The following is a 27,023-nucleotide window of genomic DNA, read 5'->3' as shown; positions in this document are numbered from 1 at the left end:
AATCTTTCCGCACATGCGTATTGATTGTGAAACTATTGCTGGGCTGCCCTGTCTGGAAGAAGCTCTTGACTCCTTCAGGGAGGTTGGTCTTCTGCCATTTGTGACAGACAAAGAGCACTGGAATGTAGAGCTACTGCTGCAGTTCTATGCCACACTTCACATTCTTGGCTACAATAGGGATCTGAAGACATGGATCCTTGAGTGGATGACAAGTGATGTGCATCATGAAGCCAAAGCTCAAGACATCATCGAGCTTACTTCGCTGCCCACTCCAGGTGAGTTATATGAGCCTGGTTGTCAGCTTCACAGAAATGAACTACAGAGCATTTTTCAAAGGCCTGAGCCAAATATGAGCGAGATGCTCAGCATGATGAAGCCACTGCCCCAAGATATTGAATACCCCAAAGAGTTCTTCGTGAAAGACCTCAAGTACTTGCGCCTCACAGTTTATCATATTCTAAGGCGTACTCTATGGCCAATCAAGGGACAGTCTTCTGAAGCCAAACTTGAAGGAGCTATGAAGACTTTGGTATTTTACATCATCAACGGCACCAGATTCAATACCCAGGATTTCTTCATCAGACAACTTGCTGCATCACGGATTGATCTGTTTGGCTTGAAGTTTTATGCTCCATGGGTGATGCGCCTGATCAAACTCCATTCTTCTGTTAACTATCAGCCCTCAGCGCGCAACCATCTTGTCGTCCTGCCTGAGGTTGATCTGTCCATTGAATCCATCTACCCCGAGCCTGCCAAGAAGCCTCTATATATTCATAATGCTGATCATCAAAGCTTCACGCAACCATTGGAGGGAATTCTTGTTCCAAATGCTGCAACTCCCGTTTATCCTCTGGCTAGCAATATGCGTGTGCCCCATTGTGCAAACACCGAAGCCACTGAAAGTACGATTACCCAAAGGCCTCAGAAGCGTTCTCGTGTACTCAACGATCGAGAGCTTCTTGTGGCCTTACATCAGAAGCATGATAAGCATCATGACTGGCTCAAGCATCAGATACAGAGTATCTTGGTGGATCTCAATCGCATTCGCAACTTGGCCACCAAGAACTCCTTTGTTGCTCATGAAGCCTGTCGGCGGTCCTGGAAGAGTCTCACACTGCTCTGTCCTGAAGCTGATCTTCGACAAGATGGCTTCACTAAGGACTTCAAATTTGATGCCACACCTCCACAGAATGCAAGTTGGCACCGCACTCCCTCAATTGAAGATTCTGAGCGTTCATCTTCGGCTACAACTGTTGTTGTGAGAGTCGTCGATGAAGAAGACGATGCCGCTTCACCAACCATGGCTTCACTGCATCTCGACACTGCACCAGGCCCGCCTGCACCACCGAACTCCAACGTCAACCCTGCTCCTTCATCTACTCCTGATGGGAACGAGTAGATACTCTATGTCTTCAAACCTTTTTGGTCCTTACTGACAAAAGGGGGAGAAGCTTATGAGTTGATAGTCTTCAAGCGGGTCCTTTATGGGTGGTTGCATTATTTTTGCTATGTATTTACAACTCTCGTCTTTTGAAACATTTGGTTCTCTAAGTTGTAACACGTAAACTCAATGGTCGTCTACTACTTTTTTCGGCACTTTGTGATGCGATGATAAATCCCGCATGAAGTCATTCCACAGACGTCCATTTTTCATTATGCATGTCATTATCTTCGTTATCTCTCTATATGCATGATGAATTGTCTTCTTAAGTTGAAGAGGATCCCCACAAAGTAAAACCTGCCATGTGCATTTGCATTAAAAATCAAACTATCTATATGCACATCTTCAGGGGGAGCCTTTTGCAACTTAGGAAGACAATGCCTTAATCCTTAACTTTCACATACTTTTATCCCCGTTGAAAACTTCAACCAGTTTGTCATCAATCACCAAAAAGGGGGAGATTGTAAGTGCATCTAGTGCCACCCCTAGTTGGTTTTGGAGTATTGACGACAAACTTGGTTGAGGGACTAATGCATTTGTGAGAATTGCAGGATAACACAGGTAGTAGTCCCTTATTGATTCGGTTTACCTACCAGAGATGACCCATAAATATGTCTGAAGACATTGAAGACAATGGTGGTATGTGAAGATATTCACACTGAAGACTATGACATTAGAAGACATCGTGTGAAGACTATGGAGTGCGAAGACATAGTTGTTTCATAGTTTCCTTTTCTTCTTTGTTGAGTCATAGGAACCACCGTACTGTTAAGTGGGGTCTAAGTGAACAAAGTCAGAGTGACTGATGTGATACTCAACCAAATCCTATGTCTTTGAGCAAAGACAATGTGAGCAAATCTTATCCAGAGCTGGATGTGTTTGAAATCTGGCCGTTGGACACATGTTAGTTCCTTAGTCACCCAGGGTCATTTCGGACAAATCAGGTCGGGTTGCCTCCTGGCTATAAATAGCCCACCCCCTACACCATAAATTGGTGGCTGCTCAGAGTTAGTGCACGACTATTGTCGTTTGAGAGCAACCCACCTTCGAAGAATTTTAGAGAGAGATCCTTGCAAGGACAAAGCCCAAAACACCCAGAGGCAAAGAGTGTTAGGCATCACTAAAGTCTTTCTGTCCGCGTGATCTGAAGACTTGTTACACTTGAGGACTGTGAATCCTCCAGTCGGTTAGGTGTCGCGTTCTGAGCATCCAAGAGCCATTGTGGATTGCCAGTGAACGAAGTCTGTGAAGGTTTGGAAGTCTACCTTGAAGACTTACCAGAGTGATTGGGCGAGGACTGTGTGTTCTTAGCTCAAGGGGAATAAGGTGAAGACGCGGTCTTCTGAGTTGAATCTCGGCCTCCCTAACCAGACGTACAGTTGTCACAACTACTCGAACTGGTCTACCAAATCCGTGTCCTCTCCAAGCAACTGGTTCTATCCTTCTCATCTCTTTACTTTACAGTTTGTCTTCGTGAAGTCATTGCTTGCGTGCATGAACTGATTGGCTTCACTGTGTGAGGATTGTTTGTTGTTTGGCTTCATAATCTTCCATCCTGATCCATACTACCTAGCTACTGATAGTCTTCGTGCTTTCACTTCATTTCTTACTTGACTATGGCTTGTCTAGTGTAGTCTACCTTCCGCTGCATATCAATAGGTTCATTTCTACTGTTTGTCTTCAAAGCCCCCGTGTTTTGAAGACTTTCGTAGAAATCGCCTATTCACCCCCCCTCTAGTCGATAACTAGCACTTTCAGGAGGCAACACAACACTTTTACCTACTGTTTTTGTGTGTTAACATGATTATGCTACTGTAGTAATCATTTTTTATTGCTTTTGTTTCAATAAAGTGCCAAGTAAAGCCTTTGGGATCAAGTTGGGTGATACTTGATTTGACCCTGCTGAAAAACAGAAACTTTTGCACTCACGAAAATAAGTCGCATTTTTAACAGAAGAGTGATTTTGAGTTGATTCTTTTTGCAGAAGTTTACTATACAAATTTATCACATGTTCCTAATTTTTTCATAATTTTTGGAGTAGCAGAAGTATGGTTTGAGTACAGATTACTACAGACTATTCTGTTTTTAACAGATTCTGCTTTCAATGCATAGTTTGCTTGTTTTCTAGTTTCTATGGCTTATATAGCTCAATATAAATTGTGGAAATGATATGCTACAGTAGGTATTGTGTGGAAACAATTATGAATCTTGTCTTTGACAGTACCAAAGTGAAATGGTTTGCTCTTTGTCATACTAACCCATCTCATGAAGTTCCGTTAAGTTTTGTGTGATTGAAGTTTTCAAGTTTTGGGTGAGATATCGATATGAGGAGAACAAGGAGTAACAAGACCCTAATCTTGGGGATTCCCAAGGCACCCCAAGTTAATATCCAAGGAAGATCCAAGCAACTAAGCTTGGGGATGCACCGGAAGGCATCCCCTCTTTCGTCTTCAACATTATCGGTAACCTCACTTGGAGGTATGTCTTCGTTCGTCACATGATATGTGTTTTGCTTGGAGCGTAAATTTATTTTATTAGGATTTACTTGCTGTTATTTAGAATATTGTTTTGCATATTTTATTTCAATAAAAGTGGCATTGATAGCCTTTGCCATGCTTGTCTTGCAAGTATACATGTTGCTGTTTGAAAACAGAAAGTTTATCGATGTTGCAAAAATTCCCGAGCAAAGTCAGAATGTGATAAAATGTTGAAACTTTTTGCATAATAAGACCTGGTAAATTTTCTACAGTGTGTTAGAATTTCATAATGTTTGGATTTGAAGAAGTATTTATACTCTTGCATTCTTTACAGACTGTACTATTTTCGCAAATTGTTGTTATATTTGCATTGTTTGTATATGCTTGCTTGTTTAATGAATCTATTTGAGGATAGGAGTATTAACATGCAGAGGCATTTAGTATGCAATGTTGAATAATAATTTTAGTGATTTGGTACAGTAGAGAATGATAAGGTTTTTGCATTGGTTTATACTAACTTATCTCACGAGTTCCTGTTGAGTTTTGTGTGGATGAAGCTTTTGAGATTTAGGAAAACCGTGATGTGAGAAGAATTAAGGAGACACAAAAGCTCAAGCTTGGGGATGCCCAAGGCACCCCAAGATACTATTTCAAGAAGTCTCAAGCATCTATGCTTGGGGATGCCCCGGTAGGCATCCCACCTTTTTCCTTCAACAATTATCGGTTAGTATCGGTTGAACGTCAAACACTTGCCCCCACCATGAGCAAGGTAAAGGATCTTCTGGGGAATGGCCTAAACAGCATTGATCTGGTCCGGGTTTGGCTTGCCTGGCGGATTATTCCTTTGAACCGCCGCCCCGGCTTGATGTGCGATTACACAGGCCAAAAGAATGATCATCTACGGCACAGCCCTCACGACTTACCTGAGGACGTCGTTGATGACATGACCAAGTCTCTTCTGAATGAAAGCCTCGCAGATTGTGGGAGAGTGGGTTTAAGTCCTTTCTGCAAAGCTAACCCGGCTCCAGCGGTAAGCCATTGACTTGAGCATTTTGATCTTCAACTTTAACAATTTTTCATCTTTACTCAAAAACCCTTGTTGTAATTCACAGGCTGATGACAAATTTTGGATTGTCAAGTATGACATGAAGCTGCAAAGGAAGCCAGAAAAAACAAGGAAGCCGCCAGGAAAGCCGCTGCTCGGAAGAAGGGGAGCAAACCTAGTGCCTCGGATATGCTTCATTTGGAAGAGACCTCCGAGTCAGAGGTAGCTCTTGACTCCTTAGGCTCCTTTTTGAACCATCTTATTGACACTGATTATCATCAGGAGGATACAGGAGCGAGTCATGTAGCGATTGAAGAGGTAACTATAATTTCCTCCGACTCCGAGCCTTTGCCGAGACAGAAAGTCCAAAGAGTAACCCGAAAAGTAAGATTTTCACATCCTTTAGCTTACCAAGATAATCAATTTCTTTTGAAGCGACAGATTCACGAGAGCTGGAGGCAGACCCGGACCAGTAAATATGCAGAACTCTCCTCCGGCTTACCCGATGTAACAAGAAAACGCCGGACTGAGGTCATCTTCGATTTACATTCTTTTTATCCTTTGGCGGGTTTCACTCGTCAACCACTCAATTCTTCTGACTCAAACTATCAGGGAACTTCACCTTCCTCCGGCGAATCAATGCAGTCCAATATGCCGGCTTTCAAAAACGCTCCAGGGTAATGATATTATGTTTATCTTGTGCTTATCCTACTCATGTTTTTTGCACTAACCTTTTGATTTTTACCCAGCGTACAAGTAAAGCCCAGCAAGAGGGCGAAGAAGAACAAGCCGGCTGAAGAGCCGCTATTGAATGAACCGGAGCTCAGGACGGCTGGTCCTGACACCTTCGCTCATGAGCCGCCGCCTGAACCAACCCACGGTATTCCAGCGCCTACTGTTGACCCGCTTGTCAAGCAAGCCGTTGATGGTTCTGAGAATCCGGAGGCCCCTAGCCCGGCCAAGACAGACGACCTGGATGTCGAAATCATCAAAACTGACTTTGTTGAGCCGGGGAGACCCGCCGTGCTGGCCAAGTGCTCTGCCAAAGAAGAACTTCTGGAAGGCCGCAAAACTAAGCTGGATGTCACTGATTATACTCATCTGAGTATTGGAGAAATCGTCTACGGTTATATAAATCAAGTGCACAACAGCCGGGACATGGAATTTGACATGGTGAAACAGATACACCAAAAATCTGAGGTATAACTCTCGTTGTTGTACTTTACTTATCCTTACTATACTAGCCCCCAAGTCTATTTCTTATGATGAAATATGTTGTAGACTTGAGACCAACTTAATAATATATGTAAGAAGTCCGGCTTATCCTGTAGCCCCCAAGGGCCGGCTGAAACAGCATGTTTGAACCGGTCCTTATCATGTTTAAATCAAAAAAAGTACTTGGAAACAGCAATATGCATTAGCCCCCAAGTGCTAAGCGCCTTTGCCTGCAAAATGCTTGGGACTTACTTCCATGAACCGCCACCGTAAACAGAGTTCTTCAGCATACATTAGCCCCCAAGTGCCAAGTATCTTTGCTTGCAAAGTTCTTGGGACTTAATGTTGCATTATGATGATCCTGACTGTAACCCGGCATTTATACAGGCCACCATTAGTCAATTTGAATCGGAGATTTCTGACTTGAAGAATCGCCTGAAGCTCAGGAGATTGAGACCCAAAAGGCCAACTCCAAGTTTGAATTCAGTGTATCTAAACAAGAGAAACTGAAAAAGAACATTGAAGCAGAGAAGAAGGCCAGGGCTGATGAAAAGATCGCCTTGATCAACCGGGCTGAGAAAGCAGAGGCAACTCCTGCAGAAACAACCGCCGAGTTATCCGGTTTAAAACGCCATGTATCTTAGATGGTCTCAACAATCATTGGTAAGTTACTCTGCAAGTGTTAGATATTTTAAATCTTTTTCAACAAGTATCTCAATTGTCATCAACTCACCTGACTTTGTAATGTAGGCCCCAGGAGTTCCAATCTTAACCAAAGCATGCTGATAAAGCTGAAGGCGGTTTATACACTGGTGGAACAACTCTACACCGGGTCACAACGTGCTTTAGCCGTCGTCGCTTTGTCGAATGAAGTTCCCACTCTCCTGGCGGATGTACTAAAACGGTTGCCGTGCTACCTCAGCGGTTCCAGGAATTAAGTCGGGCTTCTGCAAGAGCCGGAGCCATAGCCGCATTAAGCCGGGCCAAGGCATGGCTACCGGAGCTAGACCCGGCCGACATCGCCCTTGGGTACCCAAGCCTGAAGGAGGACGGCACCCCATTGGACCAGAAGAATTTTGCCGCTTGCGTGAAGGAAATACGCCCTGTGGTCACTCTGATCGGTAACGACACGGATCTTACCAAGTACCAACCGGGTTATGACACCGAGAAAGAGAAAATCAACGCCACATTATGAAGCAATCAGCCTGATCCCTCCAATTCGTAAGCATACCTTCGCCCCTGAAGTTGATCCGGTCGGGTCAATTGATGATGAAGCTGAATTTGAAGCTTTGAGTGGCATTGACTGGTCATCATCAACCTTCCATGTCAGGGAAACAGACGGAGGAGCGGAAAGGGATGAACCGGAAGCTTCAGGCCAACAACACATTTTAACCATCAGGCAGCCCATATTTATACCTTGCTGAAAATAATGCTTCAGTATTTGGACTCGGGGAGTCATGTAATAGGGTAGAAAAACACTTAATTTTGTCGTGCCATCGCGCACGTGTCTGGCGCTCAAAACTGTTTAAGCCGCCATCTTATATTCCTCCGTATTATCCTGATCCTCTGCTTTCCTTATGTTTAAAGAGCTGCTTTAATTGTTCTGCATAGAGAAACAAATCACAAGTCCCTTGGCGGCTTACCACATGGCGGTTCATATATCTTACATATAACCCGGAATATGAACAAAAAATCATAAAGAAGCCGGTTCTCAATTATATCTTTGAGACATAACCATAACAGCATACCTATGATCCTTTGATTACGCTGCCGGTTTATGTGATCCGAACAATGAGGGTGAGAACCCAATACTATAAAAACCGACACATATGATGTTTGTTATGTGCTAACAACTTTATTGATCAAGGTTAAGCCAGTGGAATAGAAACCACCCCATAAACGCTTTCAAATATGATAAAAAAGGTCTCAAGACAGTCAAATAATTGTGATTGCAAAACTTTTATGAGAAAACAGACAAAATTTTGAGGCTTCTGATTCGAATACGATTAGTACACCATTCCAAAGGGGTTAAGCTAAGATTCGAATACGATCATATAGCCCCCAGTGGCTTCTGCGTTGCCGATCAAGAGGGTATCGACAGCTATGTTCTCTTTGGTTCGAATACGACCTGTGTTTGAACAGGAAGCCCCTAAATGACCTTCAAAGTTGTTTAATGACGCTGATTCAAATATGATCCACGTCAGACCCAAAAGGGGTTGAGCTATGATTCGGATACGATCAAGAAGCCCCCTAGTAGGTTTGGCAGTATGCCAATCAAAAGGGTATCCACAGCTATGTTCTCTTTGGTTCGAATAGGACCTATATTTGAACACGAAGCCCCCTAGTGATCATGATATTTAACGGCCAGATTCAAATATGATCATAAGCCGGACCAAGAGGACACCCAGATTCAAATATGATCAGGTCCCTGTTGGTCGTTTTTTAAGATATAACAATGAAGATATAAACTTTTGAAGATGAAAAGGACAGAGGTCCTGCTTTATTACTTTTCATAATATATACATCATCAAAATATGTACATCATGAGAGCCGGCGGCTCAAGTATAGTAAGGCCGAAGATGAGCGATATTCCACGGCCGGCGGGTCTCCTCCTCCGACTTACGTGAGTCTTTGTGCTCTCGAATATTGATGAGGTAATATGACCCGTTATTCAGGTTCTTGCTGACCACAAAGGGTCCTTCCCAAGGTGGGGATAGCTTGTGCATATCGGACTGATCCTGGATGAGCCGGAGCACCAAGTCACCTTCTTGAAAGGTTCTGGACTTAACCCGACGGCTGTGATAACGACGTAGATCCTGCTGGTAAATCGCCGAGCGGGTTATTGCTAAGTCACTCTTCTGATCCATCAAATCAAGTGCCTCCTGACAGGCTTGTTCATTAGTAGCTTCAACATAAGCCGCCACTCGGGGCGAGTCATGACGGATGTCACTTGGTAGGACCGCCTCTGCTCCGTAAACCATGAAGAACGGCGTATAACCTGTCGACCTGTTAGGTGTAGTATTGATGCTCCAGATCACAGAAGGCAACTCCTCCACCCAACAACCCGTCGTCCATTGTAAAGGGACCATGAGCCGGGGCTTTATACCTTTCAAGATCTCTTGATTGGCTCTTTCAGCTTGACCATTGGATTGAGGATGAGGTACTAATGAAACATCGAGCCGGATATGTTCACGTTGACAGAACTCTTCCATAGCACCTTTGGACAGATTGGTACCATTGTCAGTTATGATGCTGTGTGGAAAACCAAAACGAATGATCACCTTTTTCTTGAACTGAACCGCCGTGGCTGCATCACACTTACTGAACGGCTCTGCCTCAACCCACTTTGTAAATTTATCAACCGCCACCAGGAGGTGTGTCTTTTTATCCTTGGACCTTTTGATTGCAAACAGCCAAGTGATTGGAATCATCCTCAATTCTTGAGCCGGGACATGAGCTCGTCGTGAGAATTTTTGACAACCATCACATTTACTGACCAGATCCTCCGCACCAGCATGAGCCGTCAACCAATAAAAACCATGACGGAAAGCTTTGGCCACAAGAGATTTTGAGCCTGCATGATGACCACAATCCCCTTCATGGATCTCACGAAGTATTTCTTAACCTTCCTCAGGCGACACACAACGTTGAAACGCCCCAGTAACACTGCGATGATGCAACTCACCATGAACAATTGTCATGGACTTGGACCGTCTGACGATTTGTCTAGCTAAGGTCTCGTCCTCAGGTAACTCACCCCGGTTCATGTAAGCCAAATATGGCACTGTCCAATCTGGGATGACGTGAAGAGCCACCACCAATTGCGCTTCTGGGTCTGGAACAGCTAAGTCTTCCTCTTTGGGCAACTTGACAGAAGGGTTATGCAAAACATCCAAAAGGTGTTAGGTGGTACCGGTTTACGTTGAGATCCCAGCCGGCTTAAAGCATCCGCCGCCTCATTCTTCCTTCGATCAATGTGCTCCACTTGATAACCCTTGGAATACCCGGCTACAGCGTCAACCTCACGGCGATAAGCTGCCATGAGAGGATCCTTAGAATCCCACTTGCCTGACACCTGTTGAGCCACCAAATCTGAGTCGCCTAAGGACCTTACCCGGCTTAAGTTCATCTCTTTAGCCATCCGAAGACCATGGAGCAAGGCCTCATACTCAGCTGCATTGTTAGTACAGGGAAACATCAACCAGAGCACATAACAAAATTTGCCACCTCGAGGGGAAGTTAAAACAACTCCAGCCCCCGAGCCCTCCAATTGCCTGGATCCATCAAAATGAATAGTCCAATATGTGTTGTCCGGCTTTTCCTCAGGCGTCTGTAGCTCTGTCCAATCTTTGATGAAGTCCACCAGTGCTTGAGACTTAATAGCAGTGCGTGGCACATACTTCAAGCCATGAGGCCCAAGCTCAATGGCCCACTTGGCGACTCGTCATGTAGCCTCTCTATTCTGAATGATGTCTCCCAAAGGAGCAGAACTTACCACAGTGATGGGGTGACCCTAGAAGTATTGCTTAAGCTTCCGGCTCACCATGAACACCCCATAAACGAGCTTCTGCCAATGTGGATATCTTTGCGTAGACTCAATAAGCACCTCACTGATGTAGTAAACCGGCTGTTGAACCGGATGCTCCTTGCCAGCCTCCTTGCGCTCCACCACAATTGCAACACTGACAGCACGCGAGTTAGCGGCCACATACAACAATAGCGGCTCTTTATCAATGGGAGCCGCAAGGACCGGCGGCTCAGATAACTGTCTCTTTAAATCTTCAAAGGCCGCATTAGCAGCATCACTCCAAACAAAATTGTCTGTTTTCTTCATCATCTGATACAGCGGTATGGCCTTCTCACCTAACCGGCTTATGAACCGGCTTAAAGCAGCAATACGACCCGCCAGTCGCTAAACATCATTAACACAGGCCGGCTTAGCCAAAGAGGTGATTGCCTTGATCTTCTCCGGGTGAGCTTCAATACCTCTGTTAAAAACCAGAAAAACCAAAAGCTTGGCTGCTGGCAGGCCAAACACACATTTGGACGGGTTAAGCATCATCTTGTAAACCCGGAGATTATCAAAGGTTTCTTTCAGATCATCTATGAAGGTCTCCTTCTCTCTGGATTTCACCACAATATCATCCACATAAGCATGAACATTGCGCCCAATCTGATTATGGAGACCGTTCTGTACACATCGCTGATAAGTCGCCTGGGCAATCTTGAGCCGAAATGGCATAGATACATAACAGAAGGCTCCAAATGGAGTGATGAAAGCCGCCTTCTCCTGGTCCTTAACTGCCATTTTAATCTGATGATAACCAGAGTACGCATCCAAGAAGCTCAAACGCTCACAACCCATCATAGCATGAATAATTTGATCAATACGGGGAAGAGCAAAAGGTTTCCATGCAAAGATGTCCCGTGTAATCCACACACATCCGCCAGGTGCCGTTCTTTTTAAGTACAAGCACCGGGTTAGCCAACCATTCCGGGTGAAAAACTTCAACAATAAACCCGACCACTAATAGCCGGGCCACCTCCTCACTGATAGCTTTTCGTCTTTCCTCGTTAAACCACCGAAGAAACTGCCTAACCGGCTTAAACTTTGGATCAATATTAAGAGTGTGCTCAGCGAGTTCTCTCGGTACACCCGGCATGTCAGAAGGTTTCCATGCAAAGATGTCCCGGTTCTCACGGATGAACTCGATGAGCGTGCTTTCCTATTTAGGATCCAGATTGGCACTAATACTGAATTGCTTAGACGAGTCGCCTGGAACAAATTCAACAAGCTTGGTATCATCAGCCGACCTAAATTTCATCACCGGGTCATGCTCTGTAGTTGGTTTCTTCAGAGACGTCATGTCTGCCGGGTCAACATTGTCCTTATAAAACTTCAGCTCCTCTGCTGCACAAACAGATTTGGCATAAGCAGCGTCACCCTCCTCACATTCCAGGGCTATCTTCCGACTCCCATGTACTGTAATAGTGCCCTTGTGACCCGGCATCTTGAGCTGCAAGTAAACATAACACGGCCGTGCCATGAACTTGGCATAAGCAGACCGTCCAAACAGAGCGTGATACGGGCTTTTGATCTTGACCACTTCAAATGTTAATTTCTCAGCCCTAGAATCATGCTCATCTCCGAAGGATACTTCCAGCTCAATCTTACCAACTGGGTATGCCGACTTACCAGACACCACTCTGTGGAAAATAGTACTGGATGTCTTTAGATTTTTGTCAGTCAACCCCATACGACAAAAGGTCTCTTAATAGAGGATGTTGATGGTGCTACCTCCATCCATGAGTACTTTAGTGAATTTATATCCACCAACCTGAGGTGCTAACACCAAGGCTAACTGACCCGGATTGTCAACCCGGGGAGGGTGATCCTCCCTGCTCCAAACAATAGGCTGTTCTGACCACCTCAAATAACGGGGAACCGCCGGCTCAACAGCGTTCACAGCCCTTTTATGAAGCTTCTGGTCTCGTTTACACAAGCTAGTGGTGAACACATGATATTGTCCACTATTCAGCTGCTTTGGATTGCTCTGATAACCCGATTGCTGCTGCTGCTGACCTCCCTGACCAGAATGTTGATTATAACCACCTTGATTTCCTTGAAAGCTGGAACTTGAGCCACCGCCCGGGCCATGAAAACCGCCTCCACCTGAGCCGCCACCAGACCCATGGTTCCCGTCGAACATGTTAGAGTTTTTGAAAGCCTTCATGATCGCGCAATCTTTCCATAGGTGAGTGCCTGGCCTTTCCCGAGTGGCGTGTCTCGGACAGGGTTCATTGAGCAGTTGCTCAAGAGTAGGACCTGACCCGCCAGACCGAGGGGGAGGCCTCCCCTTGCGCCGTTGATTGTTACCTTGTAAATTTGTATTGGCCACAAACTCCGGGTTACCGTCGGCCTTACGTTTATTGCCTCATTGACTCGCCAGGTTATGCTGCTGATCCTTTCCATTGCCATTCTTCTTTCCCTTCCCTGTCTTCTCTTCATCAGACGCGGGATCCTTGGAACTATCAGAATCGGCATATTTGACTAGAGCCGCCATCAGCTGGCCCATATCATTGCAATCACGCTTGAGCCGCCCCAGCTTTTGTTTCAGAGGCTCAAACCGGCAATTTTTCTCGAACATTTAGACTGCAGAGCCGGCGTCCATCTTGTCAGATGAATGTTTTATCTCCTTGACCCGGCGCACCCAATGAGTGGTGGACTCACCTTCCTCTTGCTTGCAATTAGTCAGGTCCACAATTGACATGGGCTGCTTGCAGGTGTCTTTGAAGTTCTGGATAAACCGAGCTTTTAACTCTGCCCATGAACCAATGGAATTAGGCGGCAGCCCCTTCAGCCAAGTGCGGGCCGTTCCGTCCAGCATCATGTTGAAGTACTTGGCCATCGCCGCATCACTGACCTCCAACAGCTCCATGGCCATCTCATAGCTCTCAATCCATGCCCGGGGCTTTAAATCAGCTGTGTAATTCGGCACCTTTCGGGGTCCCTTGAAATCCTTGGGCAAATGCTCATTAAGCAAAGCCGGCACCAAACAAGGAACGTCGCCGGTTCTTGTGGCCACGCATGCCTCAATAGAAGCCGTTGGATAATCCGGGAAGGTTTGGTGAGCCGCTTGCTAAGCCGCCTAGTGAGCCGCCTGCTGAGCCGCCCGCTCATCCTCTCGACGTGTCCTGTTCTGTACCGGATTATGCCCACCTGGCTGGTTACGGCGCTGGACATTGCTTGATAAGGCCTCCGAATCCATATGTCTGCTATAGCTTGGGCTCCGGCTTGGGCGAGGAGTCGAATGGATTCTATCTCGACTATAGGAATAAGCCTCCTGCTGAGCCAGAGCCGTCTGAAGAAGTTCTCTGACCCTTCACGTCTCAACTGCTGTTGGAGAGTCGCCATCCACCGGGAGAGCCGCCAAACGTGCCGATGCAGCAATCAGGTTCTCCAAAGGGTTGGAAAAATGACTTGGTGGTGTTGGTACGTAGCGAGGCGGGACCGTATTCATGTGAGGAGGTTCCGTCACCCGGGGCTGAACCGGTCCCCCCGCCCCGGAAGTTACAAACTGCTTTGCCTCCGGCGGGTTAGTAGGGTCGGCTCCGGGCGTGCAGAAGAAATTCCGTGGATCATAAACCGGAGGCAAACGGGATTGAGCCTTCTGGTGCCTCCTCCTCATCACCTCGTTAGATGCGTTCAGGCTCATCGTAAGCTGGAAAGCCTCTGACTGGATCTGTTGAGCCCGAGCATCCAAAGCCGCCCGCTCCGCGTCCAATCTGGTGTCCTCAGCTGCTAGGGCATCTTTGGCTCGAGCTATCTCCCAACGTACCTACGCTACCTCTGCATCATGCTCAGCTTGACTCGCCGGGATAACTATGGCGGTTAACAGGGCCGTCAATTTGTCCATGAGATCGATCAGCACCTGAGCCGGCGGGCGCACAGGGCCTCCTACCCCAGCCGCTCCTGACCCGGAAGTTATTGCTGCCGCAGTCATAGAGTTTTGACCTGGTTGAGTGCCAGCCATGAAGATCCCTACTCTGCTCGGCGGCTCAAAGGGGTCCGGAATACTGCTGCCATCGGAACAGCCCCCAAGCCCGCCATCTTGCAATTGGTATAACAAATCCGTCTCACCAGTGGACGACTCACCATCGGAGTAGACGGCCGTCTCACCGCCGTCCACGGATCCTTCAGAAAGTTCTCCTCCATGGATGCAACCCACGACGGCACGCCTTACGACGGGCTGAGCTCGGGCGGGTCTCGCACGCTGAGCTGTCTCGAGGATGTCGGTGCAGATGTCCGACTCAGGGTCCGGCTCGCCGATCCGGCCGATGAAGACATGGATTCCGCTGAAGGGGACCCGGTACCCGTACTCAATTGAGCCGGCGTCGGGACCCCAGCCGGCGTCGTCGATGTAGAGCTTGCTGCGACAACTCTTGGTCATCCGGCCCACAGCGTATCCCTTGAGCCCTTCAAAGCTGCCCATCAAGAACTCAAATCCACCGTGCGCTGGCCCCACGGTGGGCGCCAACTGTCATGGAATTGTCACGGCAGATGTCCTCGTGAAAGGACTTAGTCGTGGAGCCATCGCAACTAGGGAGCTTAAAGGGGTTACAGTGGGACAAAGGACACGAGGGTTTATACTGGTTCGGCCCCTTGCGGTGAAGGTTAAAGCCTACGATCCAGTTGAGGTGGAATTACTAGGGTTTCAATAACCAGGGAGCGAATCTGCTATGCCTGGCTCTCGATTTTATGTTCCTTGCCCTAAGCCGCTGTCGGCTCGTCCCTTTATATACAAAGGTCGACGCCCCGCGGCTCTTAGAGTCCCGGCCGGCTCATAAACAGTGTCCGGCTCAGTGACCAATTAATCTTGCCTTACAATACAAGTTATGCCCTTATGGCGGTTTATCACTACAGGCCTTAAGTCGCCTTTGGGCCTTGGGCCCTTAGCTGAACCGCAATCTTCAAGCTTGTTAATGAGCTTCATATGATGAATTGCCATAGCGTAACCCGGCCCCTCCTGGGCGGGTTACACTAGTAGTTATATCCCCAACAGAGCCTAAGTTTTTGCTTCTTCACATGAGTTATGCTATTCTTAGAATGTTTTTTTTACTTGATGCTTTAATAAAATACTTAGATCTGAAAGTTTTTAAATAAAATAGTGTCCGCAAACAGTTTCCAAGGAGGCTAAGTAAGCGGCATTCACATCCCGTCAACGAAGCAATTTTCCTTGGAATTACTCTTGTGCTTCACTTATATCCTATGAGTAAATTGTTGAATAAATTGAATGTCATGAAGTTGAAATCATATCATGCTTAGTGCTAGCTTCACTTTGGGTTTAGAAAGTGAAATCTTTTGAGGCTTGACAATCACATTTTTGGTCATACAAGCAATTCACGAATAATTAGTATAAGGAAGAGAACTTTCACATTCAAATACACTATCCTAGAAATCTTTTGTGATTGTGAGCCCCCATTAAAATAGTATATGCTAAAATTGTTGACGTTGGACAAGGAAGACAACTTGATGATTTATGTTTGTTCATATTCACATAGAAGTTATATTGTCATAGATCCTTCAACATGTGGTGCTTGCCCCCCATCTTTGCCAGCCAAAAATTCCGCACCAAGTAGAGATACTACTTGTGCATCCAAAAACCCTTAAACCCATATCTTATCTTCAAGAGTCCACCATACCTACCTATGGATTGAGAAAGATCCTTCAAGTAAGTTGTCATCGGTGCATTAAGGCAATAAAAATTGCTTCTAAAAGTGTTAGATCATTTAGTGTAACAGAAAATTGAGCGTTGTACGAACTTGTGATGGCAAAGCAATAAAAGCGACAAATTTCATATTAAAGGTTGCTATCATAAGGGGCAATATAATGTGACATTATTTTTCACTAAGGGGTTGAGCATACAAACAAATAAGCGCATGGAAACGTCTGCTTCCCTCTGCGAAGGGCCTATCTTTTACTTTTCAGTATTTACTTTTATGCAAAGAGTCAAAGTTTTTCTCTCTATTCCTTTTTATTTTTCTCTTTTTGGAAGCATCATGTGGTGAGGAAATATCTAGGCACATATGTCCAGTTGAATATGGGTAGCATGATTTATTATTTTTGAAACCACCCTTGAGGTGAATACGTTGGGAGGCAAAACAATAAGCCCCTATCTTTCTATGTGTCCGGTTGGAACGTTTTGCTCATGTGTATGCGGTGAGTATTAGAAACCATAGAAGACTATATGATAGTTGAGTACGTGGAGCTCTTACTTAAACTCTGTTGAATAAGCTGAATTGCAGTTGCTTGGTGACTAAGAACATAGGTTGTTGAGTTTCAAGAGAGTTCATTGTTTGAACCTTAACATGTGAGTTGGTTGCTGCTATAACATGAGAAGTTTTATAAGAAAGAATTGTTGTTATGATGCTCGGAAAAGTGATTGTAATTGTCATTGATCAAACTTGTGCACTTTGCTAGCATTCACACTTCATAAATTACTTCTTTTATCATTTACCTACTCGAGGACGAGTAGGAATGAAACTTGGGGATGCTAATACGTCTCCAACGTATCTATAATTTATGAAGTATTCATGCTATTATTTTATCATTCTTGGATGTTTTACAATCATTTTATAGCAACTTTATATCATTGTTTGGGACTAACCTATTGACCCAGTGCCCAGTGCGAGCTGCTGTTTTTTTGCTTGTTTTTTACATCGCAGGAAATCAATACCAAACGGAGTCTAAATGCAACGAAACTCCACAGAGATTTTTTATGGACCAGAAGACATCCATTGGGCCAGAGCAGCACCACCGGGGGCCCCGAGGGGGGTCCAACCCACCAGGGCATGCCAGGGTCCCCCTGGTGCTCCCAGATGGGTTGTGCCCACCTCGGTGGCCTCCCGTACCCCCCCTTTACCCTATAAATTCACAAATATTCCAAAACCCATCGGGGTTAACCTAGATCAGAAGTTCCGCCGCCACAAGGCTCTTTAGCCACCGAAAACCAATCTAGACCCCGTTCCGCACCCTGCCGGAGGGGGAATCATCTCCGGTGGCCATATTCATCATCCCGGCGGCCACCATGATGAGGAGGGAGTAGTCCACCCTCGTGGCTGAGCGTTTGTACCACTAGCTATGTGTTTAATCTCTCTCTCATGTTCTTGAGATGTCACGATCTTGATGTATCGCGGGCTTTGTTAATATAGTCGGATCATATGGTGTTTTCTCCTCTCTATCTTGTTGTGATGAATTGAGTTTTTCCCTTTGAGATTTCATTGTTATCGGATTGAATACTTTTATGGATTCGAGAACACTTGATGTATGTCTTGAATACTCGTGGTGACAATGGGGTATCGTATTGATTCACTTGATATATGTTTTGGCACTCAACCCGCGGATTCCCGAGGTGACATTGGGGTAATCTATGCATAGGGGTTGATGCACGTTCTTGTCTTTGTTTCTCCGGTAGAAATCTTGGGGCACTCTTTGAAGTTCTTGGTGTTGGATTGAGTATTATGAATATCAATTTGCTTGATGTTATTTTAGTATGAACTCTAGGATAGATCGAACGGAAAGAATATCTTTGTGTTATCTTAGTACGAACTCTTGAATAGATCGAACAGAAAGAATAGCTTTGAGGTGGTTTTGTACCCTACAAACAATTTATTCTTATGTTCTGCTCTAGATAGGAACTTTGGAGTGATTCTTCATCGCACTTTGAGGAGTGGTTATATGATCCAATTATACTAGCACTGTTGGGAGATTGCACTAGCGAAAGTACGGACCCTAGGCCTCATTTTCAAGCATTGCAATACCGTTTTCGTGCCTGTTTACTATTTGCTACCTTGCTGTTTTTATTTAGTCAGATTATAAAAATATATTTCTACCATCAACATTACACTTTTATCACAATCTCTTCGCTGAACTAGTGCACCTATACAATTTGCCATTGTATTGGGTGTGTTGGGGACACAAGAGATTTCTTGTATTTGGTTGCAGGGTCGTTTGAGAGAGACTATCTTCATCCTACGCCTCCCACGGATTGATAAACCTTAGGTCATCCACTTGAGGGAAAATTGCTATTGTCCTACAAAACTCTGTGCTTGGAGGCCCAACACGTGTCTACAAGAATAAAGTTGCGTAGTAGACATCAAATGTCAATGCTGCATTCACCAAACATAACTGCAGGTGCAGTTGGTGTGTCACTGACATGCGGGCTAGATGCCCGTTGGGCCCACATGTCAGAGACCCAACGCACCTGCAATTAAGTAACTGAAGCAGCTGCTGCATTCACGCCCGACGCGACCTCTCACTGGCGCCGGCATTGCAGCAGCGCGACGTCCGAGAGAGCGCCACCCGCGCGGCATCCCAGTGCAAGCGACTGCTCCGCGTTAACGACACCCTGGCTATCCTTCCATCCGCCGCCCACATTAATGACACGAGGCTACCGATGAACCTACTCGGGTGCCAGCCGTCCATCCATGTGCCATGGCACATTGCCACTCGCCCGCTATATTAACTTGAGCCCTATATCCCAGCCATAGCCAAAGACCCACACTCATTCTCCTCCGGTCCCTTCCTTCTGTCGGCACCACTCCAAGCATGGCCTCCTGGCGCTCCAAATCTATCTTGGACGTACTGTCGCAGGAGCAGACGAAGGACATCGGCGGCTCCGCTCTGGTCGCGTTCCAAAGCTCTCTTGGATGTACTGTTGCAGGAGCAGAGCAAGTAGATCGCCGGCACCCCCCCCCCCCCGGTCGCCCTCTGCTGGCACGACCACGAAGCCGGCAGCGAGGAAGAGTAGTACACGGTAGGTCGCCGCCGCTCTGGTCCCAGGAAGGCCACCGCTCCTCCACTCAGTCGACGGCAAGCTTGGTGGGATAAAAATCGGCAGGCGATTAGCCGCTTGACGGTGATGTTGAGGCAGAAATTCAGAACCTTGTGCTTCGGAGGAGGAGGTTATCGAGGCAAATGAGGAGGAGGCAAAGGCAATAGCTGGCTTTCTCGGGTTCATGGCCGGACATGGTGGTCGGGCGCCGACGATCATTTAGATTAGGTTTACAGTAGGTTTTAGTACGGTTTGTGCGAAATATGTAATGAATTTTGTCCAGTTTATAGGAAAAGTTTTTGAAATGTAATGAATTTCATCCGGTTAATTTGAAATTAGCTTTGTATGCATGAATTCATCCAGTTAGTTCATATAGTTGTCGAAAGGTATGCGGGGAACATTGGATGGCATCTACCAGTGTCCTCGGACAGATACCAGTGTAAATTTGTGGGCCAGGGCTGGAGATGCCCTAACTATCATGCTACAATCGCTAACAATGCTCCATTATTTCGCAGGGAAAAGTTATCCTTCGATCAAAATCAGATCCGCCGCGTTTCGCACTCCTCCCACGTAAGAGTGTAGACTCTTGCTTACATAAAAATGGAGCAAGTGGACGGCACCGTAGCACGTCATATCACTCAAACTAGCCCGCCTAACGCGCGGGAAAGCACCGCCCTCGTCATCACACCAAAATGTTTCGCTTTGCAAGTTCAAAAGTAAAAGGCAGCACACTTACGACTCGTACGCGTCGCACCCCCGACAGTCCGGGCCGCACGCCGCTCACCAGAGGGGACACGCGTTGTCTTGCATTTTCACTGACATGTGGCACTACAATTGAATAAACCGTCGATAGCCAAAATCTATTCGCACGGTGGGCGTCGATTGAGAAGAGAGAGATGGGGGAGGGGGAAGAGATGGCCCGCCCACCGCGCACGGACTGCGAGAAATATATGGTGATAATGTGAGGTGGGCCATGCGGGAGTCCGGACCGCTTCCAAGCTCGCTTCTGACCGCCCTGGCCCACCAGAATCCCCCCACCTCCCTACACGTGCTCCCCTCTCAGACGCCACCTGCCCGCATTCATAGCAAGTAGTACCAGTAAAATACTGGGCTATAAGCCCGCTTATGTGGAGGAGAGAGGCATTGACAAAGTCAAGGAGTGGTCTCTGCAAGAGCCCGTCTCTACACGTGCTCCTAGGTATAAAAAAACTAATTCTAAAAAAAGAGGCATAAAAAACAATTGTGTCTAAAAAAAGAAAGGTAAAAAACATTTGAGAGGAAATAGATAGAGATAAAGTGAGAAAAAGTTGTAACCTTATAGTCAACACTATGGTGGTATTACATGAGGAAGGAGGGAGTGGTGCACATGCCAAGGTCATTGGGCTACCATGTTTCACACTCCTCCGTTGTAACAGTGGAGACAATAGCTTTCATCAAAAATAAAAATGAACTCGTTGCTCGTCCTCTATATCGGAAATAATACTTTCAGTCGCCGACATGTGGGACGTCGACCATCCTAGTCTAACTGCCATGCACAAAGTTATCCTGGTCCACCCCGGTCGTAGCGCAGGCCCAACCTTTCCCACTGTAAGTAGGTCGGACGAAGGAACAATCATGACTTCGTTGAATTTCGCTACTTCAAGAAAACTTACTGTACCCTCAATACTGCTACCACACGCGAAGACTGGACGGCACTGTAGCACGTCATATCACTAAAACCCACTAGGCCTAACTAGCCCGCCTAGGATTTGTACTCCCTCCATTTCAAAGTTAGTAGTACAAAGTTGAGTCATCTATTTTGGAACAGAGGGAGTATGTCTCTTTACTGCTATGATTTTGTGTTGTACGTCTCTGTACTTTTGCTATGGTTTTCCTACCCTATGATCCAAATGAGGCCTGAATATATCTGTGTCGACTATTGTCTGATCGATCGCTAAGCCTACAACTTTAGGAGCTTGGGCTATTGGCCAATCGATGACGGATCAGTATAAGCGTACCACGAGCTCATCAGCCCCAACGTTTCTCTTCGGTGAGTGTTTTGCAAGTACTATAGCTCGCATAGTAGCTAGCCTACTAACACCAAGAATCATCAAACAAGCCCTGATGATATGATAAACAGTTCAAACTTACATCTAAGCATGCCATATATTACATCAAAAGCTGGTGAGGATACATCCGTTTCCATAACTCGGAGAGGGTTCGCATGATTCACTATCAAACAAAAGTAGCAAGTACCGCCCACACAAGACAGTGCACTAGCCCTAAGATGGTTTGATAACACGCATCGTTCTGGTAATTAAACACAATGCAAACTACACTAAAGGATTAGCGCGACCAACTATTTCTTCTCATCGATCTCTCGGGCAATGACCGCAACATGGACGGCGGCATGGGAATCGATCTCTGGGGCGATGTCCGCAGGACTGACCGTGACATCGGAATCGATCTCTGGGGCGATGTCCACAGGATGGACAACGGCATCGGAATCAATCTCCGGGGCGATGTCAACAAGACGGACCGCGACATCGAAAACAATCTCTGTGGCGTTGTCCACAGGACGGGCCGTGACATCGGAATCATCAAGGATGTCCACCGGCACCTGCATAACCCTAACACATTAGCAAGCACATTGCAAATAATCAAAAACCACAACTATGGTAAGCCATTATTTTTTACCTTGTGCTGCTCACTGGGGGATCCCATCCCTCTAGGGGGCATCTCCTCGTCCTCGATGGGGGCCATCACCTTGCCAGGGGAATACTGCTTCTCAACGGCGACTATCTCCTCAAACTCGGCCTTGAGCCGCGCATAGGTGGCCATTAGAGTTTCTGGGGTAGGCACGGTGGGGCCCTTGCTGTTCTTCCAACATTCTTTGAGGAGTTCGTCCGCCAACGTCGTCAACTCTTTGGCCAGTGCTTGTTTCTTGGAGTTCTTCGTCTCCATGGGTTGGCACGCCAACATGGTCAACTCGTTGGTTGGTGCTCGCTTCCTGGAGATCGCTGTCTCTAGTGGGTTGTCTGCCGGCAACTCTTTGCCTAGTGCTCTAGGATCCATCAATGAACTGACAAAAAAAAGCAATCGAAAGGAAACTACAATCGCAATGAAAACGGGAAAAGATAGGCTGTGAGAATCGGTCGGTGCTTCGCAAAAAGAAGATTCTTGGAATGAAAATATAGTAGCATCACTGATTCACCCACCTTTCCTTCGTCGATACAGAAGAAAATTGCAGAAGTGAGTTGCTTTGAGTGAGGTTTTCTTGAAGAAAGGGGAGAAAGGGCTTCAACGAGCGTTCCAGTGAAATGATGGTTGCTTCGTCCAGTCCAACTGCGAGGCCACTTTACCACTGTTGGTAAAGGTGTGGGTTTTGTGATATGACGGGTCATGACGGCCACACCGGGGTGACCGGTGAGTCTCGACTGTAGCACCTCGCTGTGATTTCGTGGATGGCATGCGGGCCCGGATGCTTTGATGTCCCGCATGTAGACAGAGCGGCTAGTCATATGGGAGTACTTAATAATGTGCACCGCGACCAAGGCGCAGAGGAAAACGAGCGAACTACCTATTTATTTACGGTGTAGATTCACTCATTTTGCTCAACGTACTACTCATTTAGGGTGTAGTCTAGTCACTTGTTGAAATCTCTAGAAAGGCAAATACTCCTTTTCGGTTTACAGGGCTATACTAGCAAGTACTGGTACTACAATAGTGGGCTCAGATAGCAATTTTGTCTGATGCAAGAGCCTGGCTATATGTGTGCTCCAAGGCACTGCACCACGCCCCACCCCTACACAAAAACTGCCACGCAAGCATTTACAGCTGCCACGTCCGGGTTGCGCTTGGCTCTTCGCCTCTTCGAGAAGACGAACAATGATGTTACTACTACTTCTACAATATCGAATCCACTACTACTGTCCGTCCACCACGTGTGGGAGGGATAGCCAGCGCGCACATGGGCGAGGGAGAAGGCGTGTAGTAGTTAAAATCAAGCTTCTCCTCATTGTACGAGTTGACGTGACACATCATAGCAGTGGCCCCACATGCTTGCCTCTAAACTTGGCTGAAAGACCCGCAGTGTACAATATATTTGCTGCAACCTCTAACATTTACCCCACTACAAATTAAAATATATATTCCTGTCTTGACCAGATGAGCGAGCAAACTACAATCACCAGGATGACAGGTAGGGCCAGAAGATTATTTTAATCAACAAAAAATGCTTCGAGACGGCCTCATAGCATGGAGCCGACCCCAACGATTTTAAGCTTACAGACACGGTACACGCTATCCTAGACTACTCTACACATGAAACTGCCACGTGAGTGTCCGAGATGCGCTTGGCTCTTCGCCTCTACGGGAAGTCAAACAATGATGGACTACTACTGCAGCCTAGGAGTACTACAGTATGCTTCTGCCATCTGACACCAAATGAACTGCTGATGTCCACCGCGTGCGGGAGGGAGAGCGTGTAGCGAAAGCTTCTCCTAGTCCTGCCAGCCACCACGCTCATGGGCGAGGGAGGGATGCAGCTTCATTGACTTACTTCTTAGCTTATAGAGTTAGCTGACGTTCTCGTCAGGTCAATACCTTTGACCGTTAGCTGACGAGTGGGGCCGCGTATACGTGGGCGCATGCAAGACCGTGGTCATGGGGTAGCACATGTCCATGCACATGACTGAAATGTCCGATCATATAAAGAGGGGCAACCACCTCCATCGCCCCTACCATTTTCCCCCAAATCCCCTCCCTGCCGCATCATCTTCCTCTCCCCCACCGGCATCGTCTCGCTCTCCTCCACTGCCTCCACCGCACCGTCTCGCTCTCCCCCACCGCATCCTCTTCCTCACCTTCATCGCCTCCATCTGTCAGATGGACGACGCTTGTGGCGACGCCGGCGTAGTGGCCACAGATGTGGTGGAGCTGCAGGGTCTGGGCGCGGTGACTGCGGATGTCGGCGGCGTCCACGGCGGTGCGGGGAAACTTGCAACCGCTGCAGATGTGGTGGGCTCCACCTCATCGCTGCAGAAGGTGACGTTGTCAAGCGGCACAGTCCATCCTGATACCCCTGATGCGCCGCCTGCCGTGGAGGAGAAGGTATTTGCACTTGCTTAGCTTATAGAGTTAGTTCCTCCCTAGTTGCATTGGTTAGATTGTGATTCATACGGTAGTTCATATGGTTAGAGTAGTTGGTTTGACGGATGGGCCAGGGTTTTTTGTATGGGTTGGGGGGATGCGGGTTTTTGGACTAGGGTTTGTTGGATAAATTCTTTGCAAAAATGCTAGATGTTGTGAACTATGATTTTAGGTGCTGCAATGATTGGGGTTTTTAGATTTGTTTTTAGATTTGGATAAATTCTGTGCAAAAATGCTAGATGTTGTGAATAGATTGGGGTTTTTAATGCTACGATGCTTATTAGATTTGTTTTTAGTGCTCATAGATTGGGGTTTTTAATGCTACTCTGATTCGTTGCCTTAGATTGGGTCCCTATTAGATTTGTTTTTGAATGCTACTCAGATTGGGGTTTTGAATGTCATATGCCCAAATGGAATCCATTGATTAAGAAGTTATTTGATTCATTAGTATATAAATTTGTCCACAATATGTAGTTATATTAGCTCTATTCATCAATGTGTGTGCATGACCAATGATCAATGTGTTATTTGAATGTCATATTGGGGTTTTTGATCAATGTATATACAAATCTAATACATTGATATACTAGTGATGGATGTGGCTTTTTGAATGCATAGAGCTAAGGGGCACAGAAATAAAAAAAACCCACTTCTAAAACATTTCTGATACTGGGAGTATATTATCCCTATAATCAATGTGTCATGTGTGCATATCTAAATTTTTAATTGGCTACTAGTGTTGGATGAAATTGTATATTCAGGAGGATGATGGTTGGGGGGGAGAAATAGGAAGCTAGCCGACTACGACCCATACGAGGGGGCGTTTAGTGACGATTCTGAATATGAGGTAAGCCTATCCCTTGTTCATTTAGTTCCTTTGACATGGTGTATATGAATCTATAATGTATTAATGCAATTCATTCATGTGTGCAGTATGATTCTGGAGATGATGTGTACAAGGGCAACGTCGCGTCCTTCACAGCCAAGGAGGTGGAGAAGATCAAGGCCAATGGAGTTGCTTCCTTCTACAACCGCAAGTTCAAGAAGTGGCACTGCCCCTACTACACCACCAAGCCAAAGCCAAGGGATGACCGCTTCGATCACCTTCTGTCTCATGCTGAGGATGTAACGATTCGCGGGGAGGACTACATGATCAGTGGGCAGCATGCCGCCCTCGCCAAGGCCCTCACTCCGGCGTGATGTGATCGATGATGTGATACTGTGAACTGAATCTTTATGTTTAAGTTTATCTGTTGGGTTACTTTTGGTTTGTTGAACTGAATCTCATAGGTTATGGTTTGTTGAACAGAATCTCATTGGTTATGCTAGTAATCTGATTGCTATCTATATTTGTTTGTCCTTAAATTTGCCTGTGGTATATTTTTCTGTCCTGAATCTATGGTTAGTTATGTTTAGATGTTGTGAACTATGATTTTAGGTGTTGCAATGATCACATATGTTGTGTAGGAAATCAAATGCATGCCCCAAATGAGATCATGTAAACCTTGGCAAACCTGGACATTACAAATTCAAGAAAATGCAAAAACAAGTAAAACCTTGGCAAACTATCTATGTTTGTGTAGGATATCATGTGTTCAAAATTTGAAGTGATTTAGAGGAGGTCAAATAAATTTGAATTTGAGAAAATGTGCTCCTAATTAGCTCCCGAGATAGGGTAAACAACCCATTTGTAATCAAGTTTTTTTGGACAAACTCTAAATGAGCCAGATGTTTTTCTATTAACACATATTCACTTGTCATAGTGTAGATTCGAAGTCTCACTATTTTTTGAATTAATCTTCATATTTTTACATTTCCTTTTGAAAACATATGCTTTAATAGAAAAACTATTAAAACGCGTTTTTAAATGTGAAAATGGAAAACTAACTTCAGATCCTTCTTATTCACTTTAAAATAAAGCTTTGGTCATTTTTTATTTTTTTATTTTTCAAAAACAGAAGGTAACACTACCTCCTCTCCTTGAACTCTATGAAATCATGTACATGATAGCTCATATGTGTGACGGTTTTCTCATGAAAATGACCATAGACCAAGTTTATGATTTTTGGTTGGTAACATGTCACATAAGACAACATTGTGCGCAGGATTTATATTTTTTTGATTTTTTTAAATTAGTGGTGCTCATTTGACCTCGATCGTGCCAGCTAGGGTTTTTTCATGAAAATGACCATAGACCAAGTTTAGTATTTTTTCCTCGTTAGTTTGTCTTATAAAATGACGAACGGCGAAGGTTTCATATTTTTTGATATTTTTAAAGTAGTTATGCTTAGTCAAAGCCTTCGAAACCCCGTTGACCAGCTCAAAACCCCTCTAAACCCCACGGGGTTTTGCCTAACCCTAGCTCCCAACGTCAGCCGTCC

Source organism: Aegilops tauschii, chromosome 4 (assembly GCF_002575655.3).
Source record: "Aegilops tauschii subsp. strangulata cultivar AL8/78 chromosome 4, Aet v6.0, whole genome shotgun sequence".
Taxonomy (NCBI): domain Eukaryota; kingdom Viridiplantae; phylum Streptophyta; class Magnoliopsida; order Poales; family Poaceae; genus Aegilops; species Aegilops tauschii.
Note: the sequence above shows the minus strand (reverse complement) of the source record.